Consider the following 14334-nt stretch of genomic DNA (forward strand, 5'->3'; position numbering starts at 1 on the left):
TAATGGTTGGCGTACTTGTGTGTGTGTGTGTGTGTGTGTGTCGTTTTTTGTGATTTTTTGTTATGTGTGTCCGAGGTTCGAAATTAAGTTCACGCCTTTCAGCAAGCTCATAGACGTGCCGATGGAGTTCGGGCCCGATGATAATAATCGGGCGGGCGTTTGCACATTCCAGCACAGCGCGCGCAGTTTAAGCGCCCTCGGACCCGGCGCAGAAAGGGAAAAGATTTTTACGATTATTAAAAATTTTATACCTTTCTGGCGATGTTTTGGCGCAGTTTTCTTTGTTGTTGTTGTTGGTGGTGTTGTTGCTTCGTCTCTTCACCCAGTTGGCAGAAAACGGGGGACGGGAAAGGGAAACACCATCGCCGTGAAGTGCAATTTAAGCGAGATCGTGGCTTTGAAGATTGCGTTCCGCGATAGTCATTTTGTGTGGCCCGCTGATGCTTATGAGCTCGCGTAGTGTGTTTGTGTGAGTGAGCGTTTCATTAATTTTTTTTAATGATCTGACACTGACATGCCGCTCGGGTGCATCTCTGCTGCTCGAGTTATAAACAAAAGAGCGCGAACGAGACATACAGAGCGATTGAAGGGGGGGGGGGTGGGGGCAAAATGCATCAGAGATCTCTGCTTATTTTCAATGGCCCCCGTGTGTGTGTGTGTGTATGCTGAGTGCGTGCACCTTTCTTTCATCTTTCGAAGAGCCGAAAAATGCCTCCCGTTTAAGAGCACACACATCACCACCTTCAAGCGACGCGGGGCCTTTGTTTAGGGCGTGTGTTTGAAACAAATATCAGAAGCCATATTTTATACCCACACCAAAACTGATAAAATCGCACAGGCTGAGAGAGAAATGTAGAAAATCACGAAATAGCACTTGCAAGAGAGCAACATTGCAGAACAACAATGATCTTTCATCATTTGTTTTAGAGTTTTTTAATGACTTCTCTCCCACCCGACGCGGGACTTGAACAAGCGCTCCCCCACACCGTAGCGAGAGAGCGTCACCGCTCTTGCACATGCGACCACTACGCTCAGCTAGCGTGGGTGTCGCTATTTCATCGTTTTGATTTGCATTCGGCTTCGATCGATTGCCTCACCTCGGGCCAGTTCAAAAAGGTGAAATAATTGCCCCGAAGGTTTCGATCGTTGTGGGCCCACACCCACACCCAGTCAGCATAGTCTCGAAGAAGGCTCATCATACTTTTGCACACACACACACTCTCTCTCTCTCTTCCCCCCACTCTTCTTTCCCCTCAAACCGCTCTAAGAGGCTCTTTCCCGCGCTGTCAGCGCTGTCGTTAGAGGGCTAATTAAGGCAAAAAAGGCACCAAAAAGGCGATGGTTCCCCATTTGAAGGGGTACGGTTGTCTGTGTGTGTGTGTATGTGGGTACGAGTTGACACTAGAAGCCTACCCATCGGAGTTGGCTGATGTTTCGAGAGTTTCTGTGGGGTTTTTGGTTGTTGTGTGTAGCTTCTTCTACTCCCCCCAAGCTCACGTGCCGCTGCCGAAAACGTGTGAATGTTGAAGAAGTGTTTTTTTGAAATTCTTGTTGTGGCTGCTTTTCCTTCCTGAGCCGCGTGTCGTGTCCTTTCCAAAACCTCAGAAAGAGAAAAAAAATATTGCTTTCAGGGTGGCCAATTATCGTGCCCGGGATGGCAACATTGTCTTCGAGCAAAACAGCGCGAAACGCAAATCTACCGCGCCGCACCGAACGCTGGAATGTGTGACGCGCGCCGTCGCCCATTAAGTCGCCCCCAGAATGCGTTGGGCGAGTGCGGCACAGTACGAGTACGGTACGGTACGCGTGTGTGGTGTTGCGCTGGCTGGATTTTTGGCGACATTGCGTCCAGGGATGGCTACCTGATGAGGAAGATCGCTGGAATGGTAGGCGATTGCGTAGCTTTGCGCTTGATGGATGCTCGGGGCGGTTTTGTGTCGAATTTGATCGAACTGACAACTAAATTACACCCAATCAAGCAGTAGGACGTCATTTCCCTGCAGCAGCGTCGGGGATGCTTCCCTTTCGGACCGCGCAGGAGCTCCCAAGAGCAGCAACGACACCGTCGAAGGGCAAACCGCCGGGAATCAGGCCCGAAAAAGGGGGAAATTGCTTTTTAATCGCTGCACCAAATGGAGCTCATCAAGCGCGCGCGACGTCTAAACGCCACAAAGGGGGCAAACAGTCCGCTCAGGGGGGTTGTTGTTTTTTTTGTTGTTGTATAAGTCGAGCATCCTTAAAAGGGTTTGATTTATGTTAGCTGAACTTCCCCGGCCGATGTACCGGCGCGAAACCCAGGCAGTGGAACCCTTTTATGGGCCCCGGGCTAATTTGAGGCTTTGGGGCAGAGATTTGAGGTGGTTTTTCCATTTGCTTCTGTTTTTTGCTCGAATTTGTTTGTTTGTTGTTGTTGTTGTTGTGGTTGTTGTTGCTCGGGAGTGAGATGTTAATCGTGCGCTCTTCCCAAGATTGATGCTTTTGGGGCGGGGGAGGATGCTCGGGACAAGTGTCTCGGCAGGAGCATCCCGGGCATAATTAACGCGGATCTGGCTGGTCGCGCAGGGGTATCTTGGGAAGGGCTAGCGGGAATGACAGATTGACCTTCACCCTTTGCCACCGCAAACCAGCCACTAACACCCTCTCCTGCAAACACTCATTCGCACCTGACCGCGTCAAATCGTTAGCTCGATTGGGTTGATTGCGGAACGTAATTGATGGTTTCGTTCTTTAATTAAAATCTTAATCCCAGCCTGGTTTTGATGTTCAAATTTTGTTCACACAGCACAACAACTAGCCTTCAACAGTTAACCATTCACACCGAAAGGATTTTGACGGTTAGTTTAAAAATAAAGAAAAACTAAAAACAACTTCCAATTAAAACTGCTCAAGGAGCACGCTCCCAGCGAAAAACGAAAACTATCCCAAAATTTAATCAAAACACCAAATCGAATCGGGTCGTACGCGGGTTTTGTCTGTTGCGAAAGTTTTTCACACTTCCGGCAATCCACTTGCACTTCTTTTTTGTTGTGATTGCTGCTGCTGCTGTTGTTGTTTCCCGGTCTGGCTGGGAATTTCCCCGCGAAGCGCCAGGTTTTCCCGCGTGTTACCGGCAAACAAAAACATACAAAAAAAAAACTGACTGGCAAAACGCGACGGCCGCGCCACTACCGGAAGCCAACACACACACACACGAACAGGCGCGCGGGAAAAGCGGAAGCGTTCTAACGTGCCCCCCCCCCACTCCTTGGGTTTTGGGTGAGTGGGTGGTGGATGGTGGGGCTGAGTCGGGGGAGTAACACAGGACGCGGGGGCGTTCGGGCGGGTTGGAAGGTGCAGGGCGCACTGAAAAGGGGATCGTCTTCTCTCGCCGGGGGCGGTGTGTGTAGGCAAAGATGTGAACTCTAACGCGGATGATAATCAACTGAATTTTCGCCAACCGACCAGCTGCCCATCAACCCCGACGGTCGACCATCAGCAGCGGCAGCACACGCGGGCGAGTGTGGCGCGTTTTTTGTTCCCGCTTCGCTTCGATTCTTGTGCATACTGTGCCGGGCCGGCAGAAGAGAAGCGTCCGATTCAAGAGCGAGCGAGCGAAAGAGAGAGAGAGAGTGCGAGCGATGGTATCGGGTGTGAGGAAGAGATGGAAGCGCGATGGAATCCAGCAACGCACTGTGTGTGCGGTTGATTGTGCCGAAAGGTACACACAATGCGTGCGGCAAGAGTATGAGAAACAGAGAGAGAAAATGATCGATAGAGAGGATCCGCTGGCGTGCGTGAAAGAGAAAGAGAGAGAGAGAGAGCGACACGAATACCCACGCGGCAGAGCGGAAAGGATTCCGATGCAGAATTGCTTGGAGAATTTGGCGTAACCGTGTGCGAGTGAGAGCAAAGCATAAAGACACTCGCTGAAAGGGAGAGAGAGAGAGAGAGAGAGAGACAAAAAGTTAGTAACGGAAAGTGCGCTCCGATGCATTGAATGAGATGCTTCCGAGTGCGATAGAAAGAGAAAGGGACGCAGGTTTCTGGGGCCGAGTTGGGAAAAGCTCGCCGGTGTTTTGGGCAAAAGGGTTGTGCTGGCAAAAGGAAAAACAAAAGTCAAAAAAAAACAACTCGTCGAGCCCGGGGCCGTCACACAAACAGCTCGCTCCCTCCCCCTGCCCAATCGTTTCCCTTCGATTTAGCAAGGATCGAAGCTGAAAAGGTGAAGTGTGATAAAGTCAATCGCCGGAACAGTCAGTAAGCACCTGTACCAACGAGCGGAACACAGGGGTTGAGAACGTGTGCGTACAGTATGTGTCAGTATGGGAAGGAGGTTTTAAACCTCTTTATCTCATTCCACGGGTGCTTTCCCGTAGCACCGAACCAGGATCAAATAGTATTTTGGAAATAAAAAGGTAGATGATCCAGAGCAACGCCTGTAACGCGCCAACCATCGCATACACCGGAGCTTGTCACACAATGGAAAACTCGAGACTAGGGCCTTGCCAACTCCGCAAGAACCGCCGACGCACAGCTTTCACGATGGAGGCCCTAATCCCACCGAGCGGATCGGTTAATCTGGATCGGAGTGCTGGATGGGGAAGCGCCGCAAGCGCCAAAATCCCTCCCCGAGGGGACACAAAAGCCCTGCAGCGGCACGAGGATCACCGGGAGCACTGTTGGCATTTTGCGCTGGCGTACTGAAGGTGCGTGGGAAGGCAACAGCATGAATAATAGCGACACGGTGGCTCCGAATTCTGGCACCGGCACAAAGGAGCTCCGGCACAAGTTTGCTGGAGCCGCGCGAAGGAGCAGGAGGAGTGACTGATGTTTGGAACCAGTGTTTAAGTTTGCTGATAAATTAATCCACGGTTGAATCCATCAGGCACAGCACAAAGCGACTTCGCTTTCAGTTCCGAGGCCGAGGCGGAATTTCCTGAATCTTGCTAGCCCGCTTTACCCTATCGACAGGGACAGTAGCTGGAGTAGGCGCTAGTCGGCTAACAAACAATGTTGGCTGGTTCCGGGGTAGCCGTGCCGGGAAGAGAAGATTCAGATCAGAACTAACCGAGACCTTGTCGGTGGTTTATTCCGTCTGCTTGGATGTTGAGTGCGTGCGCCCCGAGTATCCTGCCCATGGGATATTAAGGCTTTACAGCTCGAGTGAGTAGGATTTAGGCAAGCGGGCGTCTCCGGGGCGTGTGAGATCTGAAGCTTGTTGAACACAGGAAGCAATTTAATAGTGACACACACACACACACACACACACACACACACACACACACACACAACACCAAACCGGTGTCGGTGCCAGCTCGGTCAAGCTGCATCGCAAGACGTAAACCGGGCGTCCGAGCGACTCCACAACTTCGAGGACAATAGTTGCTCCTGGAAGTGATATAGTTCCGACCTAGAAAGACGATACAGAGAGGCCATATCTAAAACGCCCCTGTTGGCCAGATACACGAACGGCGAGTGTGTGTCACCTCATTATTGTGATGTCGATGTTACAGATGATTAAGTTTGGTTTCGCTCCTCGTTCCAGACGGTTCCCGGTCGTGCGTTCCAGAAAACGGGTCATCGGGTACGGGTGTGGACAATGGTCGGCAAGAAATCAGGACAACCGCATGGACCGAGGGAGGATAAAAGCAAAGCAAGCAAGCAACAACAACACCAACAAAAACAGTCATAATGGATCAAAAAACAAGAAGGTGAAACAAACGTTTGCCCGTTCACAACACATATTTGGGTTGATTATTGTCAGAAATAAAGTCTCACTTCGTACGCCGATCGGGTGTGGCGTCGAGGGCGCTACTATAAAGCGCTGAAGCGGCTCCGGAGAGTGCTCCAATGAGTGGGGATTGAAGCGCTTCCTCCTTCTATCCTACCGGCTTGCTGTTTATCATTTTATCCTTATCCGTTGCGTGTGCAGTTTGAGCGGTACCAACTATCGACTCCACGTGCACCCCATTCTGCCCACGGCACATTCTTGCAGGAGCGCAACAAAACATGGCCGCCTCCGCCCAACGGCATCGAGACGAATGAAGCGTAACGACCCGGAACGATCCACCATCGCCCCCGTAGAGGGAAGTTTCTTGCGCGTACTAAAACGGCCAAGTCATAGTTTCAATTACGGCTCCTCCCTGTTTGGTGGCCGGGTGGGGATGTTGTCATGGGACATACAGACAACGACGACAACGACAACGTTTTCCTCCGGGAGGTGTTTCCGGAACGGTACGGGCAACATTCCGAACGTCTCCATCTGCCGCCTAGGGCCTGGAAGAAGCAGGCGCACTGGTACGGGGAAGCTGTGCAGCCGCAAGCTTATTCATTAATCCGATTCGAATCCTGCTGATATCTCTCTTTCGCTGTGGGGAATGGGAAAGTGAGAGGACCGTTCAAGGATTCCAACCATATAGCGTAGAAGTGTACGTATGATTGTATCGAGGGCGGAGGGCAGTGAATAAAAATAAACTAATAAAGCGTCCAGCGGACCAGGACACACACACACACACACACACCCAGGGCGGGAGGAATGATTTTTCAGAATCAATCGAAACGCGGCAACGGAAAACCCTAGAGGCGTCTCAGCCACATCCTCACCGAAGAACACTGAGGAGCTGTGTTCTTCTGCGTAATGGACGTTCGAAGGGGAATGTTCAATTGGCAGGCTGGCCGAGATCGGTACGTCGTTTTCCGCCTGTTCGGGGTATTTCTGTTATGAGTTTGTTTTATTCTGCCGTGCCCTTCGATAGGAAAACACTGTATGTAGGTCAAAGTGAGGCTGCCATGCCTCTCTCTCTCTTCGTTGTCTTCCGTTGCAGGGACATCATAAAAATGCCTCATGGAAGCATTGTTTGGAGCAAAGGTTTGGAACGGGCGAACGGGTGTGTGAGGCTCTTATCAAACGCAGAATCATCGATTCTGCGATTCTATCGATGGTGAAGATGTCGATTAAACAAAGGCAGGTCCTTGGACGCTACCTCCCTTTCGGCGAAGATCTTGATGACTTCGGCGATGTCTCTCCCCCCCGATACGCCATGACGCATGAATTGCTTGACGGCTTCAAGCTTGATTCTGCAGGCCAGTTCTTTAAGTGCGAACGATGTTTGACATTTAAGAAGTGGCAGCCCATATGACATACCAGTCACTCAACAATGTTTCCAAAAATCCTTTTAATTTTCTCCTTTCCCTTTTTTCCTCGTTCATTTTACTTTTTTTTGCCGTTGCTTCGGATGGGCGGGAGGGCGTTCGGAAGGCCGGGAAATAAAATGCCTAATTACGTGGCTCGTGACGCGATGTTCTTATCGACGCTTTTGAAAGGCCGGTCCCGGGGGCGCGCTTTACGACCGATCCGTTTCCGTGGCTTCGCGCGCACTGCCTCGGAACTGCTCGCATCAAACCCGGCTCCCAATTAGTCGCTTTCCGACTCGCCGCAAAGGACTTGCCGTGCTGCTCGCCCTGGCCAAATCCGTGGCAAGCCATTTCGCTGCGATTGGACGCGGGGTTCTTTCTGTTCTTTTTTATTCCTCCGCTCCATCACTGCCTTCGCTTACCTACTGCTGGATGGTGGCGCAGCTTTGAAGGCACCCATCAAAAGGCGCCCCCTCCCTCATCGACAGCTTATGTGATCCAATCGGGTTTGGCGGAAATTTTTGTCTTTGAAACAAACCAAAAAAAAAAAAAAAAAAAAGAGACATTAAATTGTCGTAACGTGGCGGAAGGATCGTCACTAGCGGCGAAGGCGGCGGCGATGAAGCAAAGCTGACCTAGGCCGAACCCATCTAACGGTGACGAAAAGGGAAATGAGGGAGCGAAAAGGGTGTGGTGCCAGAAGGAGCACCTATAAAACCGAAATACATGAGGAGGAGATTCGCACAGAAGGAAGTACACAAAAATAATAGCCACAGAAAACAGAACGTAAGGCAGGGATTGGCAAACGAGTGGAAAGAAAAGAAGACCAAATAATATAGCAATACTAGATGTTGAAGGTATCAAATGTACAATTGTAGAAATGCCTTTAGATAAACTTATTGCTATGCTTCTCAAACAAGGATCATACTGAATTTTCTTTATTTTTTTATTCCAGAGAAGAACTACTTTGTGAGATCGATTTTTTTGTTTTGCTTTGTGTGAGTTTGGCTCGGTTAGTCAAACTCTGACGTTACGATATTTGTGCTCAAACTGCTTATTACATATCTGTAGAGTACTTGTACCAGTTTTCGGTAGTGTACCTGTTTTCGACTGGGTAACTAAAACGTAAAACTATGCCAATACGCGCAAAAACTATCTCAAAACACAAATTTAACATAAACATATGCTCATTTGTTATTCATACACAAAGTTTGACACCATTTATTTGCGTTTTCCCCAAAATACTAAATAAAATGTATGGAGTTTAACGTTTTCGGCAGTTTTTGCACTTAATAGTTTGGCAGGTATCGTGATTACAGGGTTTTCCAGGAGTTCTCATAACTGTGGGACAATTTACTGGCTCTTTGTTATGTGAAATGAAGTTAATGTAATGGGAATTGGACGCTATAGCACCCTAGTTGGACAAATCCAATAGGATTTCTCAAGGAACCTGTCCAAAAAGGATGCCATAGAGTCCATTTTCCAACAAATGAAGTTCACTTCCAATAAGTAAGTGTCAAGGAAGTGTCCCACTACTATGAGAACCCCTGAAACCCCCTGTAAAAGAACCAGAGCAGTAAACAAATGAAAGTGTGGTTTCTAGTAAAGATTGTTTAGTTACACAATGAGCTACAGCCCGTTTGGAATTTTTAAAAGGCACGATACACCTTGCATTTGGCTGAATATTTCCTTAAAATGTGAGCAGTATGCGTATGACATGATAATACGACAATTTCTTCGTAAGTTTGAGTGAAAAATAATAATTTGTTAGCTAGTCGGTGCCGTACTCTACCCCTTATTTTCGCAGCTTTTGATTGTAGCTCACACCAAAAAGTTTGTCCAAACTGCACCGTGGAGCATATAAGTTTTTCTTTTGACTTAAGAAGCTATAACGCATCAAACTGCTGTAATAGTTGTCAAACTGAATAACCTGTTGCCGACCACTGCGGTGAGGAGTCCCAAGGCAAAGGTTGAGAAAAGGAACCGGAGGGAGCATGAAGAGGTAGATGGTAGGATCCTTGCACCGCCAAAAGAACAAGAAAAATGAAGCTCCATTTATGGTGACAAGCGATATATTTGTATCGATTGTAAAAGTCTCTTCTTCATCACCATTTTAATCGCTCCACTCCCTCCCTTCACCCCATCGCTGAAGGGATCCTCGTACGTACATACTATTTCACCCTATCATTCAGCAGTAAGAGCCAGCAAAAAACCCCAAAAATGGCAAAAAAAAAAACACACACAGCAACTACCACCACCACCTTTCACGTGCGGATGCGTTACCTCTAGAGACGGGCGCCCAACTGCGGTGACACTTTCTTTTTTGCGTCCCTCTCTCGCCATCGGTGACGATGGGGAGGCTCTCTCACCTTCCTTCTCTGTCTTGCTCCGTACGTCCCTTCAAATTAGTGCCATTTTGGGACTGGTGTGCACTGGTGTGAAATTTACTCATAAAGCTTTAATTTAATTTATTGAAATTGCTCCAAACACACTCACTTACACGTGATTTAAGTCGCACTAGCCCGTTCTTTTTTGTTGTTGTTGCGCCCCTTTCCCGTTCGGGATCCGATCTGTCCCGTCTCGCGGCCCGTTCTTGGAGTGGCTTGACTGGCTGGCTGGTTTGCAGTTTACGCGCGGTCTTGCCAACGGTGCACAGGTACCAATAAATTGTTTATGATTATTGTTATTATTATTACAAGTTTTGAGCGTTTTTACCACCAGTATCACACGATGATTTTGAGGGGCCGTCTCACACAGTTGCACACAACTTGGGGTGTTGTTGGGGCGAGAGAGCATACCCTTTTCTCCACTTTGAGCATGCTTCTGCTGACGGCTATTAGTGCTGGTTTAAAGGGTGTATCGATCAGAGAGGAGGAAATAAATGCAGAAGAACATATTTCGTCGACATGGGGGCGCGATATTGAAAGGAAGATTTGTATTGAGTAGCCCCGATACTGAAAGCGTTTACTATCATATTAAAAGCAATAACTTTCGCATTATATATTCCTGGGACTGGGCAAATGCTTTTATTACACAATCTCACAAAAGATGATAGGTTTCTGTTGTTGGGTTCAATGTATCTCTTTTTATATATACTAATGTAAGTCCACTCCACCTTTAGACTTTATCATCCTCTTTACTTTGATTGGCATCATTAAAGGCACTTGCCATAATTTCTATTACGTAACAACCAACGCGACACACACGGCGCGGCGCGGGAATAGGGGTCGACCAGCGTCCGGTTTTGTGAGGACCGGGCGCTTGTACCATTAGACCATCGTGCTGCTTCGTTCTAAAGCACTTTTGTAACGAACAGTATCGTCTCGCTTGCTACGCAACCGTTTTTGATGATTGTTTTAACGATTACCGACCATTAACCTCAGCTTTAATGCGCGTTGGAAGCTATTTCTGGGCTCTTTCCCTAAAACAACAAGCACAACAAAAAATACATTGTCTTCAGTGTCAGGTTGATAGCGATTGTGCGAATTTTCCATCCGCTTTAGATCCGTTTTTTTTTCAACATAAAAAAACCTCCCCACGTTGTGGGCCGTAGTAAAAAATAGAGCAAAATATGTTCGCCCTTTTAGCAGGATAAGAAAAACCTGCTGATAGACCTGCACCCGTGACACAGCGAAAAGGTGCTGACATGTATACAGCACGATACGGCGCACCGTCTAACGTGAGGTGACGCTGTGGTGAAGTGATGATTGAACGGTATTTTCATAGCATGTGTATGTGTTTTGTATGTGTTTGTGTACGTGTGCTGTTTGATGCATTAACCACAGGAACCGTGCTTACCGGTGACGGTCGACAAAAAATAAAAATAAAAATAAAAAAGGGATCACCAAACGGGGCAAAAGGATTACACGCCAGTTTAGGCAATGGATCGAGGGTTGCTGAGGCGTTTTCTAGCCACCGCGGAAGCGTCGAACCAAGCTGGAACGTGACAGGCCCCGGCCTTTGATGCAGCCGGTTGGGCACGAAAGGGTTGGTCTGACAATATTTGTCACTTTTATGACATGTGAAAATAAACCACACACAGTTTACACAAAAAGGCGACAGTGTTTCGCCACGTGGGATGTGTCATGTTATTTTTTTGGGTCCCGCTTGCTGGAAAGGTTGTGAGTGATACATAAGTGATACGGTGAGAAAACACAGACAACACTTTTGCGGTTCGAGTTTTTGGTCCGGGTGAGGTTATTTTTTTGGAAGTATCTCGGAGGACCTTCCGAGCGAGAGCTGCCCGTACACGTTCGATTGGAAAATGTCTTGGAGAATAAAAAAACGACCTTCTAGAAATATCGACTAGCGTTGACGTCATGTACATTAGACATTGACATGTTCGGAATCGGTACATCAGTGCATTCAACATCTAATACAAGGGCTTTAAGTGCCTACACAAGTGCGTAGGAACCACCATCTTCAACATCCGTACCGGTCGCGGATCATTTCAGCTTGATGCATACGCCTATCGCGAAACCACGGTCCGATGAACCGTGGCAAACAGAGTAGACGAGCAAAGCACCGGGAATGATTGAATATGAGAATCCGATAAGCAAGCAGTTTTTTTACGATTATTTTGCTGTGTGGCTTGCCCTGCTCGCTTCCGAGCCCTACAGTGACGTTGCCAAAAGATCGTCAGTTCATCATCGTGCCCGTGTCCTTCGTCGTCATCCAGGCGTTTGGGCAGGGCAGGGAAAAGAAAGCGGAAAACTCAGAAGGTGCGGGCTGGGTAACCTCAGAAAAAAAGGTCCAATAGAAGAATTTGTGTGCGACTTTCATCAAGCAGATTGGGGCCGTTTGGCTAGAAAAACCTAACCTAAGTTCAACCTAACTTTCTGGGTAGGTATGGGCGATGAAAAAGAAACGTAAAAAAAACAAGCAATCCATTGGGTAATTAAATTCCCGCGTTAGAGCTACTCCTTCCCGCCGGTGGAGGGTTTATTGAACATTCCCTTTCGTAAAGGATGGAGAGGACCGCACCAGCATTGAAAGTGCCTCAGGTGAGCTTAATGGTGGACTGACGTCTTCCCCGTAATGGGCGTCCCGGAGCTGACCATTTACAACGACATTTTAATTAGCCGTTGGCGCCCGTTGACCATTAGCTCCAATCGACCAGGGACAGTGTACGGTAGGGAAATTAGCAACAATCCAAAACCGCAAAGCTGGCTGCAATTACACGCAAATCGGATAGCACAACAACTTCACGACAATGTTAGGGTGGAATAAAATAATACAATTAAAACACAGATGATTGCTCTATCACTGCAGATGCATGCGGAGGTTTGATGGGCATCGTTTGATGACGGCTCATAGCGCGTAGGACTGAGATACGCCTAAGTGCTCGGTATCAATTCTGTGCAACTTTCGCCAGCTTACCGGGATTAAGATGGGTCCTCTGACTAGGAATAGAGGTGCTCTCGTCTCTCTGGATCGCGTTCCAGAGCTTGACGTATTTGAAGATTCCGACGGCTTAACGTTCTTTGTCATCCGACTGGAGATCTACTTCAGTCTCTTCTTCTACCGTAATGTCCTAAATGGTTTGTGTCTTTCTGAAGTAGACAACTGTTGAGGTCTCAATGCCTTGAGGGCGCTCCCAGTGGCGCTTGTTAGCTTGCGTTCAGAGGCAGCAAAGCCTCCAGCATGCATAAAATGGCAACCATTAAAGCTTAAACATTTACGATGAACCCGCTGATGAGCCCCCCTCCCCCGACCGTAGCGTTCGCTTTCTCCCCACACAACTCTACACGCTTTCTGCGCGTGCGATCACTATCTGGGAGATTGGACCTTCGCCCGATCAGCACCTCCCCGTGACCCGATCCTAAACCATTGCCGGTGATCAAAAAGTGGACCCCTGAGCTGGCTGTGCGGCAGGCCTGGCGGCGGCTAATGATAAACCCATCGGTCAGGTCAGACCAGCCCGGCATGAAAGGTCATCGCCGGAATCGAAATTATCGCCGCAAACAAACAAGCGCGCGCTGTCAGATCAACATCAATCAAACGAACCAATGCGATCGGATCGGAGAGCGCTTTTCGCTGATTGTATGAATTTTAGGTTTATTTATTTTTTTTTGGTGAGCTAGAATCGTGATCGGGAAATGGCGCACGAGCTGATGAAAGTGAGATGCAATAAAACAACCAGCTGGTTGTTGCAATCGATCCAGCAAGGGTTGCGGGTGGTACGACGCCCGCTATCGGAAATGTTTCGATGTAAAGATAAACAGTACGGATACGGATTCTAATTATAGTTTGTATCAGTTATTGCTGACATATTGAACTGGCGAAGGGTGTGCTGGGAGAGCAGACGCGTAGTCAGCAACGGATGGAGAGACGTGGGAAGGAAAATCCCTGACCATTATTGAGCGGGGCAAGGTTGAGAATTTCGTGTGCTGCCATGTGGAATACCCGATATGGTGTTTGCATAAAAATAAGATGCTCCCATTGCGGTGCCGTTTGCGTGTGCTAGAAATAGATTCCCACGTAGGTACGCGCAGCCTGTGCGTCGGTTGACAATTGCATACAGTGTGCGAGTGAGTGGAATGCATAATGAATTATGTGAGAACATGTAAAGGCAGGCCTCGGACCTCAACCTCAACAGCGGTAAGTGGTCGAATAATCTTTGCAAAGGAAATGTTTTATTACGTAGAGCAGTAAGTGAGCATTACAGCGAATTTTACAGACAGCCTGAAAATAGATGTATGTATTCATCGATTCAAAATCTCTTAGGCTGATTGATTGATGATGATTGAGTATGTGTAAATGGACAATAGAAGATGACAGTGCCTTTACCATGGTGAAGAACAGCGATGTCAAAGTTATGTGATCACGCGGACCAAAATGTTGCCTAAAGTAGTAGCTCGTGCCACAAACAATTTTTGTATGAGGTTCGTAAAAAGTTATAGAAAATCATTTCTAGGAAATGAAATAAAACCTAGCATAGAAGTTATTTTTGTACTATATTCAATTGTTTTAAAATACCCATACTTGGTAACCTTATTTCTCTGTTATTAAACTGAGCCGCAGGAACTCGAAGGATGAACATGTTTAAGCCCATCACACTCTGATAGGCAGGATGTATCATTAGAATGACGCTGGACAACTTATGCCCTTAACTTTCATTTATATAACCACCTAATGGAGTATATTTTGCTCACTGATTTCAAAACAACTTTTTATAGAATACTCGTGTCTAGTTGTAATTTTAGTTTGTTGTTTACAATT

General features: G+C 47.7%; 1 protein-coding gene across 3 annotated transcripts in view; it reads right to left on the bottom strand.

Annotated features, from left to right (window-relative positions):
- Window positions 1-14334, bottom strand: part of LOC120906829 (monocarboxylate transporter 12-like) — a 119037-nt gene that overhangs the window by 69540 nt on the left and 35163 nt on the right. The window contains exon 1 of one of the 3 annotated variants that reach the window (XM_040318897.1): window positions 2962-3403. The exons of the other annotated variants lie outside the window; for them this stretch is intronic. The gene's annotated coding sequence lies outside the window, so the exon portion shown is untranslated. Of the gene's footprint in view, window positions 1-2961; window positions 3404-14334 lie in introns of those variants that run through there. 3 annotated transcript variants of the gene reach the window in all.

The sequence above is a fragment of the Anopheles arabiensis genome, chromosome X (genome assembly GCF_016920715.1).
Source record: "Anopheles arabiensis isolate DONGOLA chromosome X, AaraD3, whole genome shotgun sequence".
NCBI classification, from domain to species: Eukaryota; Metazoa; Arthropoda; class Insecta; order Diptera; family Culicidae; genus Anopheles; species Anopheles arabiensis.